This window comes from Nymphalis io, chromosome 1, assembly GCF_905147045.1.
Source record: "Nymphalis io chromosome 1, ilAglIoxx1.1, whole genome shotgun sequence".
In the NCBI taxonomy this organism is placed as follows: domain Eukaryota; kingdom Metazoa; phylum Arthropoda; class Insecta; order Lepidoptera; family Nymphalidae; genus Nymphalis; species Nymphalis io.
This window is the reverse complement of record NC_065888.1, coordinates 3895043-3908924: the sequence shown is the minus strand read 5'-3', so window position 1 is coordinate 3908924 and position 13882 is coordinate 3895043. Positions and strand designations below refer to the sequence as shown.

Here is a 13882-nt window from a genome sequence, read left to right as displayed (position 1 = left end):
GATTGTTAAGGATTTTGGACTTATACATAGTTAAAGATTTATTACATTATACTATATATAGATTTATATTTTTTTTACTTTTAGTAAGTAAGATATCTCTCTGGACACGTAGTAATCTAGCATAGATTCTTTACATACATTTTCAAGTCTTGCGACAAAGTGGCTTGGACGTATTAAGAAAGTTGAAAATCTCGTTAATGCCTATTAACCATATTTCTTTGGAGTATTTCTTCTTAATAATAAATTGCCCTTACCTATTACATAGAATAGTATAGTCGACTTTGAAAACTAAGAAACTACTAATAAGAACAAGTAATTTTGCTTTAGCAAAATTAGCAATATGCAAAAAGTTTTAATTAAAAAAAATAAAATTAAATTTACGTTTTAAATAAACGATATAAAATGAGAATATATAGGTATTGGTATTAAAACAAAAAACTTTTTTTAGGTTTTTTGTAACTATTGAAAATAGTAAAAACACGTATATAAAATAATATGAAATAATTGAATCGGGATTCAAAATTGGTGTTGGTTTTATATTATGTACTATACACAAATACATGTATTAATCATCTTATTAATACGTAATTTTGTACGCAAGCGTACTGGGCTATCATCAGAGGTGGAAACTGGAGGGTCCGGATCGAAAGCGCGATTTTACGGTTTTTGCTGTGTGTAAGGCCGCATGCCTACCAAGTGGAGTAGAACGTACCATACCAGACGGATATTACATTTTACAATTATGGTACATACGACATTTATACAACTCTTAAGTTTATCATACAATTTCACTTATATAGCTCACTAACAATGATATATTAAATTTTAGGACAATTGTTTATCTATTTATATATAAATGGATAAAGACAGAACAGTTCAATTTGTCATTTGTCTTCTCTATTTGTTAACCGATTATTTGTTTGGAAGCTTGGAGCTGAAATGTTAACAAAAAAGAACTAAAAGAAGAAAAAAATGTTCAAAACAAGCAAATTAATATGTATGTTTTCCTTAAATTTTATATAATATCTAGTCGAATTTCGAGCACTGGGCGAACATTAGTTTAAATAATATGCTTACTATTACACTTTAATTAATACTTTAATAATCGTGAAATTAATTAATTACACAGGAATCGTCTCAAGACTCGGCCAGGATTAGTGGACGAAAGAAAGATAAACTGTCTGACGCGTGAAAAATTACAGATGGTGTCCGATTGGAAGCTGGCTTGATGTTGAGAAATGATCATAAGATGACGTTTTATAAATGGAGACGATCGATTAACGCGTTAAGTTCAAAACACTGACATAGTCCGTCTATGTGTACAATATGATCCTATTTTGGTTAATTTGTTAAAAATAAACTAAAATGTATTTAATATCTTATCAAAAAATTATCGATTAGCTAGAGATAGAGTAAATTACATCCGCGAACTAAAAAGCGAGTTCATAGTTTATTGCTCAGAACAACTTACTATAATTATATAAATTTTTTGAATTATTTTTTGTGAGAAAATCACAAATTAATTTAAATGAATCTATCGTAGAATATGTTATAAACCACTTTTAATAAAATATTATTTAATATAAATATATCAATGAGTAAAATTTATTACAAGCAACCACAATTTCACTTCTATTAGCCACAACAAACCTTGAACGTGCAATATTGAGAACAGTTTCAGCGTAAGTTAGTAAATACAAACGAACGCGTAAATAAATCGGGAACGCGAGCAAGGCGCGGTCGGACGCGCCGAGAGCCTGGACGCGAATGCGGGGGTGACCTACCACCAGTACCCAGTTTCCCTCCACCCAACCCCCTCCCCGCCACGTCTGATAACCTGCTACTTCGGAAGTCACTAAACTCCTCTATGAATGTCACCCAGGCACCAACAACTGACTTGTGAAAGAAAATGTGATTTTTATTGAAAAGGGGTCGACGCTAAGTTAGCTACGCTTTGTATGAAAATCGATTCTTTGTCCTTTACTTATTAGATATTACGGAATTAGATCGCGTTGCTCGGTAACATTAACGGCTTTTGAGAATGATAAAAATTCGAAACCTAGTTTTTCCAAAAGTATTATAAATTTATTTTACTAAAACCCCGCTCATTACGATTATATTGCATCATTTTATAGGACGCTATTTTATATCGTATACAAAAACAGTTTATATACAGTATGATACGGAATGTATAAAACATATTGAATGATGCCTAAAAATGTGATTGTTTATATTAAAAGTATTATTAATAAAGTAAACTAGTAATTTAATCTTAAATAGTTTGATATTTATACGTGACTTTTTTAGTTAATTTTTCAGAAATCTTAAAAACTTTATTTTTGTTTTATTTATTTTATTTAGTTCAGATGTTGTTTGTTTTTTCTTTTAAGTTAATATTGTTAACAAGTTCACTCCATGTTTTAATGTAAGAGTGGAAACTTTGTTCTCGAATGTTTATGTTTTATATTGAGCTGTGTGTTTCCCAATAAATACATAAAATAAAAATGTTTGCAGGAACTAATGTAGTAACTTCTACTTGGTGAATGTACATAAAGAAATATATTTAAATAAACGTAGCTAGGCTTGCGTGAAATTCGTACTAGGTGCCTGTTTTGTCGGTATCTTCGGTCCGATCTTCCGATCATCATGTTTCCGTGCAACGAATTATTCCCGTGCCAAATTTAATAGCGAACCTTCGAAGCTTTGAGACTCGAAGACGGAAGCAAACTTACTTGCATAATATATTCACAATATAAATAAAATATATGCATACACTTATCACAAATTCTGAAATTGTTCTTTAAGTAGTTTTATTAGGTAACATTTCATCGTGTAAAAGTTAAAGATTTAGAATAATTTCGTATTTTTTATTTTGCGAGTTTACTATAAGCATTTGTCGATTGAAGACTTTATGTCGCATGAAGTATTATTTTAAAAATTATAATCATTTCTTAGAATATCAATACAAGAGCCGCGATGGCGGAGTGGATAGAACTCGTTCATATTAGCCGAAGATAGCATGTTACAATTCGGGCAAGCACTAATAAGTTTTCAAATGCTGCTGAAAAAAATTGCTGAACTTTGTTTAATGTAAACATAATAAGTGTTCATTATGCAAGCATCTTATTAAATTTATTTAGAGACCATATCATTAGGACTTAGAATATGCGTGGCATTTACATACATACATGCATAAGCTAACAGATCTTTCTTTTTTTTTTTCTTTGAAGCTAAAGATCCTTCTAAAACCAGAACCCACATACACTACTCACCCACCCACATAAACAGGGTATCATATAAGGAAAAATTGCTTTAGCTACCAAATGTTATTTTCCAATTTATTGCATACAAACAAAACACGCAGTATATATAGATTAATTTTAAAGAGTCATACGTAAGAGACATAGAGCTTATGTCCTTGCCAAATTATGAAAATATTTTTTGCTATCCTGAAAAATAAAATAGTTCTTGAAAATATAAAAAAGGTCCCGTGCTTATGTACTTTCGAATTGTGCGTCCTTTTTAGCTTCCAATAATGTTATAATGGAAATGATTTATTGCATCAGATACGTTACTACACCTTTCGACACAAATGTTATTCCGCAAAATAAACTCGACTTGAAAGCTGCACATTTTCTTATGGCGCTTGCGACGACATTGCATCAGTTCTGCTATTACGAATCCCGGTTCTTGTACCGCTAAATTATATAGCAATTATAATACGATTTATATGTTTCGTTTTAACCTGTTTCTTTGCTGTTGCGTTTTATAAGGGCGTTAATAATTAATTTCTTTTGAATAAAATATGTAAGTACGAACCGACGTTTCGACCCGTAATTATCTTTATTACAAGGTATTTGAGGTCATAATTGTTCGTCGAGAATTAAGCGGATATTTTCTGACTACTCAGTTTTCTTGATAACTTAAAAAGATTAATTTATAAATGCTTTTTAATCCTGTGATTTGTATTTTTAAGAAGCATATTATTAGCAAAATTCCTCGTTAATGTAATTTTATGGTGCTATTTTCTATATACAATTTAATGTATTCTCTAATAATTTTGTTAGCTTTCATTTATTTGTCTTCATTTGTATCACGGGTAGATTGAAAATTGCAATGAAGACGCTATAATTACTTACATATTTATGTGTGTTAAAAACACAAATTAAAGACTCGAAAAATGCAGTCGTGCTTGCCTGTAATCATTAGTTAAGATTTACGTGTTCCAATTATTGACCCATCTCGGCTCCCATATATACATACAAATATATAAACAGTGAGAACCATACCTTACCACTATTGTATAATTATTTATTATCATATAATAAAATATTTGATATATTAAAAGTGAAACTTGAATTTATTTTTCAAGAGGTTTTTCTAGATTCTACAGAAGAGTCATCGAACTGTATCGGTGACCAGCAAAACTATAGATATAATAACCCTTGCAAACGCTTAATCGCAATCATTAATGTTTAGTCTTGAAAGATAATTTTATCTTAAAACAAATGAATTAATATTACGACGGAACTATAAACATGAACTACCAACGCCATGTCAATAAATATTAATTAAGAGAATATATATTATTCATTATATATAAATTCTTAGTTGTCAATTTAAAATAATTTATTGTATAAACATTTTTTTTTCTTCATTTCTTTTAAACGACAATGAACTATAAGCTATAATAAAATATTTAAACGTCTAAATAGTTGATATATACTCCGTAACCGTAACCGTAACAGCCTGTGAATGTCCCACTGCTGGGCTAAAGGCCTCCTCTCCTCTTTTTTGAGGAGAAGGTTTGGAGCTTATTCCACCACGCTGCTACAATGCGGGTTGATAGAATTCACATGTGGCATAATTGCAAAGAAATTAGACACATGTAGGTTTCCTCACGATGTTTTCCTTCACCGTTAAGCACGAGATGAATTACAATCACAAATTAAGCACATGAAAATTCGGTAGTGCTTGCCCGGGTTTGAACCCACGATCGTCGGTTGAGATTCACGCGTTCTAACCACTAGGTCATCTCGGCTTCGAGTGTTCGTTCAGATGTAATTCATCCTATTTGACCATCAGTTGAAGTTTGAGAACCAATTTAGGTAATTACTTTAGTACATTTGTGATAATGGGATAAATTAATTAAATTCCTAATCATTTAATAATGGAACTTGTCAATTGCAAAATTTCAATTTCAATTGAATACTATATTTCTTATATATACAACTGAGACGTATATATACTTACTCAGACAGGTCAATGTTCGGATGCCATGTAACGAAACGAAAGTCGAAGAAACGAGTTCATATTTGAAAAGAAAATAAATTTACGGTATCTTCCTTATATTTATTAAATGGTATTAATATATTCTTCCAAAACATTCAGATAGTTAAATGATACTGATTTAGCTTTAATGAGATTATCATAAGCCTGTTATATATAACGCTCTACTCAAAATGTTTTCAAGAAATAAAAACAAAAAATACTGCAATAAAAACGTATTTAATTCTAACTTCATGCCATATATGTATCTAGGGTGTTAAATTGATTTATATATATTATTTTAATATGATATATATTTTGCTCATATAAAAATAACCTCTTGCAATTTTCAACCAACGTATATATTTATAAGAAGTCTGAAACGATTATGATTTATTATTCAAGGAAAGGAAGTTTTAGAACTCTTTGTAAAATGATTGTGACTACTAGTAGTAGAATAGTGTAATTGTGGACTAAAAATCTGTAATTATAACTGGCTTTCAATGCACAACCAAAATTACTGAGTCCGGTTATATTTGGAACATATATTTATTTTAAAACGTGAGGATTTTATGAGAAAAAAAATTGGAAACTTCAACGACATGAAAGTGGTCACTTTGTATGAATTTAATCCGTACGAGGTCGGAACGGGCAGCTAGTAAAATATATATATAAAGTATGATGAGCACTAAAAAGTTTTTTTTTCATATGCGAGTATAGTACGTTTTTTATCCAAAATAGTCAGGAGCTCTGTACGTAAAGTACAACACTGAGAGCCATGTACACTTGCTCCAATGAAAATTTTGTATATACTTCTATATAATAAGGAAATATTCTCGTAGCTTCAAAAGCGTTTTATAGACCCATCCTATATCAAACCGTGATTGGTAAGAGCCGACTAAGGGAATGTTTGTTCGCACATTTAGCGCGACGTAAGCGTTTCAAGCACGTATGGTTATATAACCAATCCACCAGGTAAGCCACCAAGAAGGCAGGCGGCCATCACACTAGAAACTGCGCTGATGACAGTAGAATATTTGTATTAAAATAAAAAAGTGTATTTTTCATATTCATATAAAATAATAATAAAATAATAGAACATACCAATCACACTATCAAGCCAGTAAAGGCATAAATTGTAGGTCTAGTAAAATACAAAATTACTTAAGAATGTTAACCTCGTCCATAATAAACTGGTCTGTTATCGACTCCGGTGCAAAATTGCATCTGGTACCATAATTGCATTTGCAAAAACAGGAATTAATTTTCGTGCATGCTCAAAGCCTGCTATCCGTTGACTTGGTGTTATTCGTTTATCGAAAGAACGACGTACAAAATATAAAAACCTAAAAAAAACTTGTTAGTTAGTAACAGTAACAGTACTTATAATTGATAAGTATTATATTTTCTTTAGTAATTATTCAAGCAATGTTCTTGGTATTACTAATATTCCGATTCCACATCAGTGTTAAGGTTGTCCCAACAACTGATATGCTCGAGGGATCAATATCGAAGCTCTAACTTTTATACTAACGAAGCTTCATATTTAACTTATGTTTAAGGTAGTAGGTGTCATCACGGATGGCTCGGAGATACATCACGTGACCATAACGTCACCAAAGATCGTGGGTTCAGGCAATAACAACTTTGTTTTCATGTGATTAATTTATATTTAAAATTCATATCATTATCAGAGTGGTAGATCTACATGTGTCAGGCGCAATTCTGGCACCTGCGTAACCAAACTGTATTGGAGTAATATGGTGTCCAGTAACACGTAATATTAAATAATGAGATGGATGTGGTAACATTTTAACATGACTATCCAGAAATTTAATGTTTTCTAGGTTCATGTGAGTTTCTTTATTCAATCATTACTTTTAAATGCCTGAACAGATTTGGACGTAAGGGAAAAGAATGGAGTTAAGTCCTTAAAAAATCCCGATTTGCACTAACTATAACTTTTTGGGAGGGCAGTCGTGTTTTGTTGTTTTTGACATTGTCATAATTAATAATAATGAAACATGAGTATTAAATCTATCAGATACAGACCATAGAACTCACTCCATGAGACTTGTTTTGATGAAAATCTTAATAAGCATCCGTGAATTCCTTTACAATTGTAACGTAAATTGCGTTTCTCTGTGACGTGAATTGTGAAGCGGTGTTTATACTTATCAAACGAGAGTATTAGGCGACGGTGTCAACCACATACATGTAACGTCACTCCAGCAATGAGACCCGCCGAGCTGACACATGACTGACTCTCTCGTTAATTCGTTACGGAGATTCAGGATTACGAGTGTCGCACGCAAGTATTATCCTTCAAATTGAAATTCGAGATGTTTACAAACGATAAATTGTTAGACGAAATAATTAGATGAATATTGATTCTTACTTCGACTTTATTAATGGATAAAGAAATAAATAATAAAATCAGGTTTTTTTTAAACAAATAATGTTTGTATTATATTGATACTTGGTTAACTACAATATTTAAAATATCAGCCCTTTATTTACTCTAAAAACATAAAAAAATACAATTGTTTGTATCTGTTAATTCTCAGTAGTATTCGTAGTTTAGAAGTTTTCGTTGTTATTACACCCGAATTCTCTGTCGTAAGAGTCAGTTTGCCTCCCCATCAGATCATGAATAGTGAGAGCCGTGTTTGCGCACACACATGAGTATAATATTCCCTACACAGTTATTCTCGGTTGAAAATGGCTACCGAGACCAAAATTCTATAGATATATTTTTTAATTTTTTTTAGAATGTTGATGATTATTATCAATATAAATAAAATAAGATTCAATAATAGCTTATTGAGGTAGATAAACTTTAAACCCATAAAGAAATGAATACCCTTGGTAGATTGCGTCTGTAATAGCGTTAGGGTCCGTTGATAGCTTAGTAACAACATTGTCGGTAAACGCGTCTAATAACCGAGTTCAATGACCGAAATGAAACTTAAGATGTCTTTTACAGAAAGTTATTTAAGTGTCAAAGAGACGATTAGCAGATTCGTGCAGTCGTCGAGATTGAGAACTATTATAGCAATGGCGACGCGCTCCTAGATTAATGGTTCGACTTTCTCTTCTAAGAAAAATATTATGAGACCAGCTTGTCTGGACCATTTTGTTTTATTACATTTTACTTGAGCAATATTTTGAGCTATATTTATAAGATAACACTTTTAGGTACAGTAGAAGGATTCGTTAATATATTTACAACACAAAAATGTTTTAAAATTACAGTGAGATTCATGTTTTCTTTTTACCCTTTTACGGCAAAGCTGATGTGAATGGTTATTATTTTAGCTGTCTGTATACATACACATATATTATATTAATATTATTTATATATGTATATTCATTTATATTCATTTCGTCCAATGTACTTTCTAAGATACTTATCGTACTGATAAAAGTGGTATCGTTAGCTTAGTCCCGCGAGTCTCCTTCTGTGAGAACGTCATGGTTCAGAAGGAGACGGCGGAGCGGGAACGGGAAAGGGCCGATCTCCCTCGGCGGAGACGACGACGGCGTCGTCTCGGCCCTCCCATAGCCCAGACGCCCGGGGCTTAAAGATAGGGCTTAACCCTGGGGCCGTGGATGCGTGAGGTGGGGGCCTCACGTGTCCTATTTCAGACGGCCCTGTGGAGGACGGCAGCCGTGATGGCCTCGAACTTCGAAGGGGGCGAGATTCGCCCCCTGATGAGAGCTCCGCCGAGCCACGAGTGGAGCAAAGCACGGGAGAGGCCGCGGATGTGTTATATCAACACGATCCCGCAGCCTCTCCGATCCGTGCTGAGGACGGCCATCGCAGTGGTTTTAGTGGGTAAGAATCCCACATAACCCGGTTCCACCCCCATAGGACCTGGGTACCTTTCTGAAGGTTTCCACTGCGAAAAAAAAAAAGTAACGCGAGTCATTACTTGATGTCATATTAAATCCAAGATAATAGTAATAAATAAATGATTTTAATACAAAGCTTCCGACTCCGTGCCTTTTCGTAGTGGGGTTTTAAAAATCTCATATTATTTTATCTGTATAATGTACACAGTTATCATTAAAGCTAGATAATTTAATTTACATAGATCCGAATGGACTACAAACTGTAGTCTATATCTCATTCAACGACATCTTCACTTACTCGGTTAAGCGTCAAACGTTTGAAACAGCTGCTTTGATAAGGATAAAACATACCAGAGATAAGACACAAACTTAATAAGATTTAAAACTAGATTTGAATAATCTATCAGAATCAGATTAATCCAAAATAACATACATCTCTTAGCTTTATTATTTTATAGATCATTTTATAGTGAAGATTAAAATGCGTGGAATTATATAGTTGATTTTCAGATGGGATACATAAAGTTAATTGTATATTATTGACAAACCTAAGTAATTTAATTAGGGGCGAAATGTAACTAATGAGTTTCTTGTCGGTTCTTTTCGGTAGAATCTATATATAATCATGTAAGATCCTTCTTGAGCAAATAATATTTTTGTTTCCGATTTTGATTAAACGAAACTTATAGATTTCTTCTTATTATTATTATATTTCGCAGATAAGACAAAATAATAATATAGTGCTATATAACGAAGGTAATGTTGAAACAGAATTTTCTATTAAAGTTGACTTGCATACTTACATATCTCAAGTACCTAACTATCGTAATAAGAGCATATTCTATGCAATAACTAATAATTGTGTGTCAAAGAGAGATCGATTGCGGAAGATAAATTGACTGAATTGAATGTTTATTTATAATTTGTCGAATAAATATATACATACCTACAATGCATTGTTGATTTCCATATATTTATAGCGGGAAAGCTTAAAAAACATGTAAAGTATTGTTTTCTTTGTACATATAAATATCAACTTTAATTTTAATATATATATTAAGGTCATTGCACTGCATAAGGTGATTTTTTTGTATGTCTCAAACAATTAAGGTTGTCATGTCTCAGACAACTAATATATACGGCAGCTCCACTCGGGTTGATATCGATGTGGAAGTAGCAGGTCCAATCCTCACAGTTTTGACTATTGCCATGGCACCTAGGCATCTTAGTATATATGTATAACGATTATATATTAATTTAAAAGTCCTATCGTTAGCACTGTTCTCGAACCATCGGTTACTGGTGGTAGGGCTTTGTGCAAGCTCGTCTGGGTAGGTACCACCCTCTCATCAGATATTCTACCGCAGCAGCAGTACTTGGTATTGTTGTGTTCCGGTTTGAAGGGTGAGTGAGCCAGTGTAATTACAGGCACAACATCTTAGTTCCCAGGTTGGTGGAGCATTGGTGATATAAGCGATGGTTAACATTTCTTACGATGCTAATGTCTATGGGCCTTGGTGACCACTTACCATCAGGTGGCCCATAGGTTCGTCTGCCTTCCTATTCTATAAAAAAAAAATTATCGAAAAAAATAATTTGACTAAATAAATAGTAATATAGAAATGCATAAGCTAGCAGAAACCTTGATTATTAAGCCCATCGATATCGAAAGAAGAGTAATATTCATAATAGTTGATGCGTTAATTGCGACGTTGATAGCCCTCCGGATACGCACGACCCAGTTCGTCAGTATGTAGGCTATTACTACGATACTGCACTCGTGTCCTACTAACGAGAAAGCTATATAATATTATAAACATATCAAATTTATTCAAATCTAACTAACCATTTGACTTCATAGTGATAAAGTGGAGATTGAATCATATGATGTAGGTTTTTATTTAAATAATTATGTAAAAGCAGTTTAATGAATATTTTAAGAAGTATGCAGTCCAGCGATATCTTTTTTGGTGCTAATGGCTAAGACCTCTATCGGTCTAACATGTTAACTAATGGCAATATTTATTTTAAAAAAAACTATAATCTTTAAATGTGTATTTTATTTATTTTGATAATGATTAATACAACGTGACAAATCAATTGAACTTAAATTATCTTTTTTTTCAACAAAAGGTTCTTTTATGTGAAATGATAACTTGTCGCTGATTTTTTTTTTGTAAATGTTTTGCAAAACTACAAACTTTTTTGTAAAAAGTCTTCGTGTATCTGTTATATTTATGGCAGCGTTCACTTGGAAAGCGTCCCGACCGACAATTTTATCTCCGACTCCGTTGACATAATAAGCTATATCTCAAAATATATATAATACTATAAAGTTCTGAAACTATATATTAAAATATGAAAGTTTTATATCTATCATTTGCGTAAGCTTTACCGTGAACCCGGTAAAACAAATAAAACTTATCTTTTTATACATACATATGTTATGAAATTATTAAACTATATTTGTTTAATTTAACAATATCGTTTGATATTTTGAATGAGAGACATTTGAGTTTGATCAATCCACATAGATACATAACGTGGAAAAACTCTTGATTTAATTTATTATTATATAACGTATCGTCCTTATATATATAATACATATATCAAGTTGTATTTTGTTTGTTTGAACGCGCTAACATCTGCCAGGCGGACTTGAATAAAGTTTTTAACGATAAAATCCCACTTATGGATAAGGGTTACTCTGTATAACATTACGCGGACGATGTCGCGTAGGGCAGTTAGTCAGTAAATACGAAAGTGAAACTGTTTTCTACAGTTACGTGCATTAAGAGTTTGCGAAGAAGTTTCATGTAAAAAGTCTCCCGGCGCGGCCATCGTGGTCGCAATCGTGAGGTGTTTCTTCTAAAGTTAGCCAGTTAATGAAAAGCGATGTTGTGTTAATAAAGACAGAACTTCAGCCTCAACTGTTAACTCATATGGACTGTTTTATTTATAAGTAAAGCGTTATGTAAGATTGAGTACAACAATAGTACGAAAACTCCTGTCGCTGCGTATATTGGTTGTTTGTCGTCGCGATGCGACCTGGTAGAAGTTGACACAGGCGATGAAAAAATATTGGAAAAGTTTTAGATGCGAGTAGATTACTTGAGAATTTGCAGCGGTATTTCAGCGCTTGTTATCGGCTGATTTAAATAGAATATGTACACATACAATGTATGTCATACATACGTTAAGACACTTGAAGACATCATTAAAAATTATTTTGTTATAGTGCTTATCTGTCACTTTAGATAAACCTGGTTGTTCTAATGGCTAGCTCATAAGGCCATAGATGTCATAGGTCGTAGGTTCAAACGTTGTGTCGGGCCGATATTAAATTACAGTTTTTTTTGTCGAGAAAATCTTCGAAAATCACATACAGTCGTTAGTTCTCGTCCTACTATACCTGTATTGCTACCGGTCGTGTCAGATTTTCTGTCGAATCGGCTTATACAAGTCTTAATCGAAATGTGAGCGCTCTTGTGTTTGTGCATACACTGGTGCATATCTAGCACAGAAGGCTAGGAAGAAAGGTCAGGAAATCATAATAAACAAAAACCGTTTTTGAATGACTGTAATAAAGTTTGAAAACATATTTAGGCCTATTAAGAAAACAAATACCGTTATCGTAATTTGTGCTCGCTCTTTTGGCGATGTCGCGTGAGATATATTTGTAAATATTGCACGAATGACCGAATTTCCTGCGCCTGATAACGTTATCTTGCGGGCCATAGTTCACTGCGACAAACGCACCATTTCCGTCGGATACACAAAAGACAGAAGTGCGAAATTTGAATGATAAATATTTTAAAAGTTAACTAGAACACGTAAATCTTAACCGATTACGAATTCAAATCAGGGTAACACCCTTAAGTTTTCATGAGATTAATTTGTCTTATGCTCATTGGTGAAGAGGACTTTTATAAGTATAAGTTGCCACATTCCGCCACATATGTCGGTATTTGACCGCATTAAAACAGCGTGAAGGAATAAGCTCTTCAACTCCTTCTACAGAGAAAAATAATCTTTTGCCCAGTACCGGGATACAGGCTGTTACATGAACTGCTACTACTATAATGATATATCTGAAATGTGTTAAATTCTTATATGTTACACGATAAATATCCATTGTTGAATAAAATATAAACTAACATAGAATATCAATATCGAATAGTTTAATTAAAAATTAATGCTTTTATTTTTGACACACCATAGCAACTAAACAAATATTTAAAAGAAAATCACAAACGCGATACCAAATATTGGTAAGGATTTTAAGTGAACAGCTCGAGTCTCATATCGCAAAGAGGTCTACTAAGTGCCGTAATGGACGGGCCACTGAAGGAAAATTAATTTATACCCAGAACCGTTTAGTAGAAAAATTACAAAAGGTAATTAAACCAGATGTCTTTCTTCATTAGCCGGTCTCTGGCGCCTTTGTAGTCGCTAATTAATTTATATTCGTCCTCATGCTAACTATCAACGCTATGTCACTTTATAGCTTTTGTATTTTTATGGTTAAAGGAAAATTTGACGATAAGATTACATAATGATTTACCTTTTGTAGTGTTACACTTACGGCTTAAGAATTTATTCCTCAAAAAAAAGAATACAATTCACTTTAAATATTTGAGAAAAGAAAATTAACATACTTAAATATTATTTATACAACACACGGGCGGTACACAAAATAAAGAACCACAAATTAAACTCTTCACTTAAAATAATGTGGGTATGACGAGTTATAGTTATA

At 32.6% G+C, this 13882-nt stretch overlaps 1 protein-coding gene across 7 annotated transcripts in view; it reads right to left on the bottom strand.

Annotated features, from left to right (window-relative positions):
• LOC126781062 (low-density lipoprotein receptor) overlaps positions 1–13882 on the bottom strand; it is a 207476-nt gene that overhangs the window by 40710 nt on the left and 152884 nt on the right. The window contains exon 1 of one of the 7 annotated variants that reach the window (XM_050505883.1): positions 1651–1758. The exons of the other annotated variants lie outside the window; for them this stretch is intronic. The gene's annotated coding sequence lies outside the window, so the exon portion shown is untranslated. Of the gene's footprint in view, positions 1–1650; positions 1759–13882 lie in introns of those variants that run through there. 7 annotated transcript variants of the gene reach the window in all.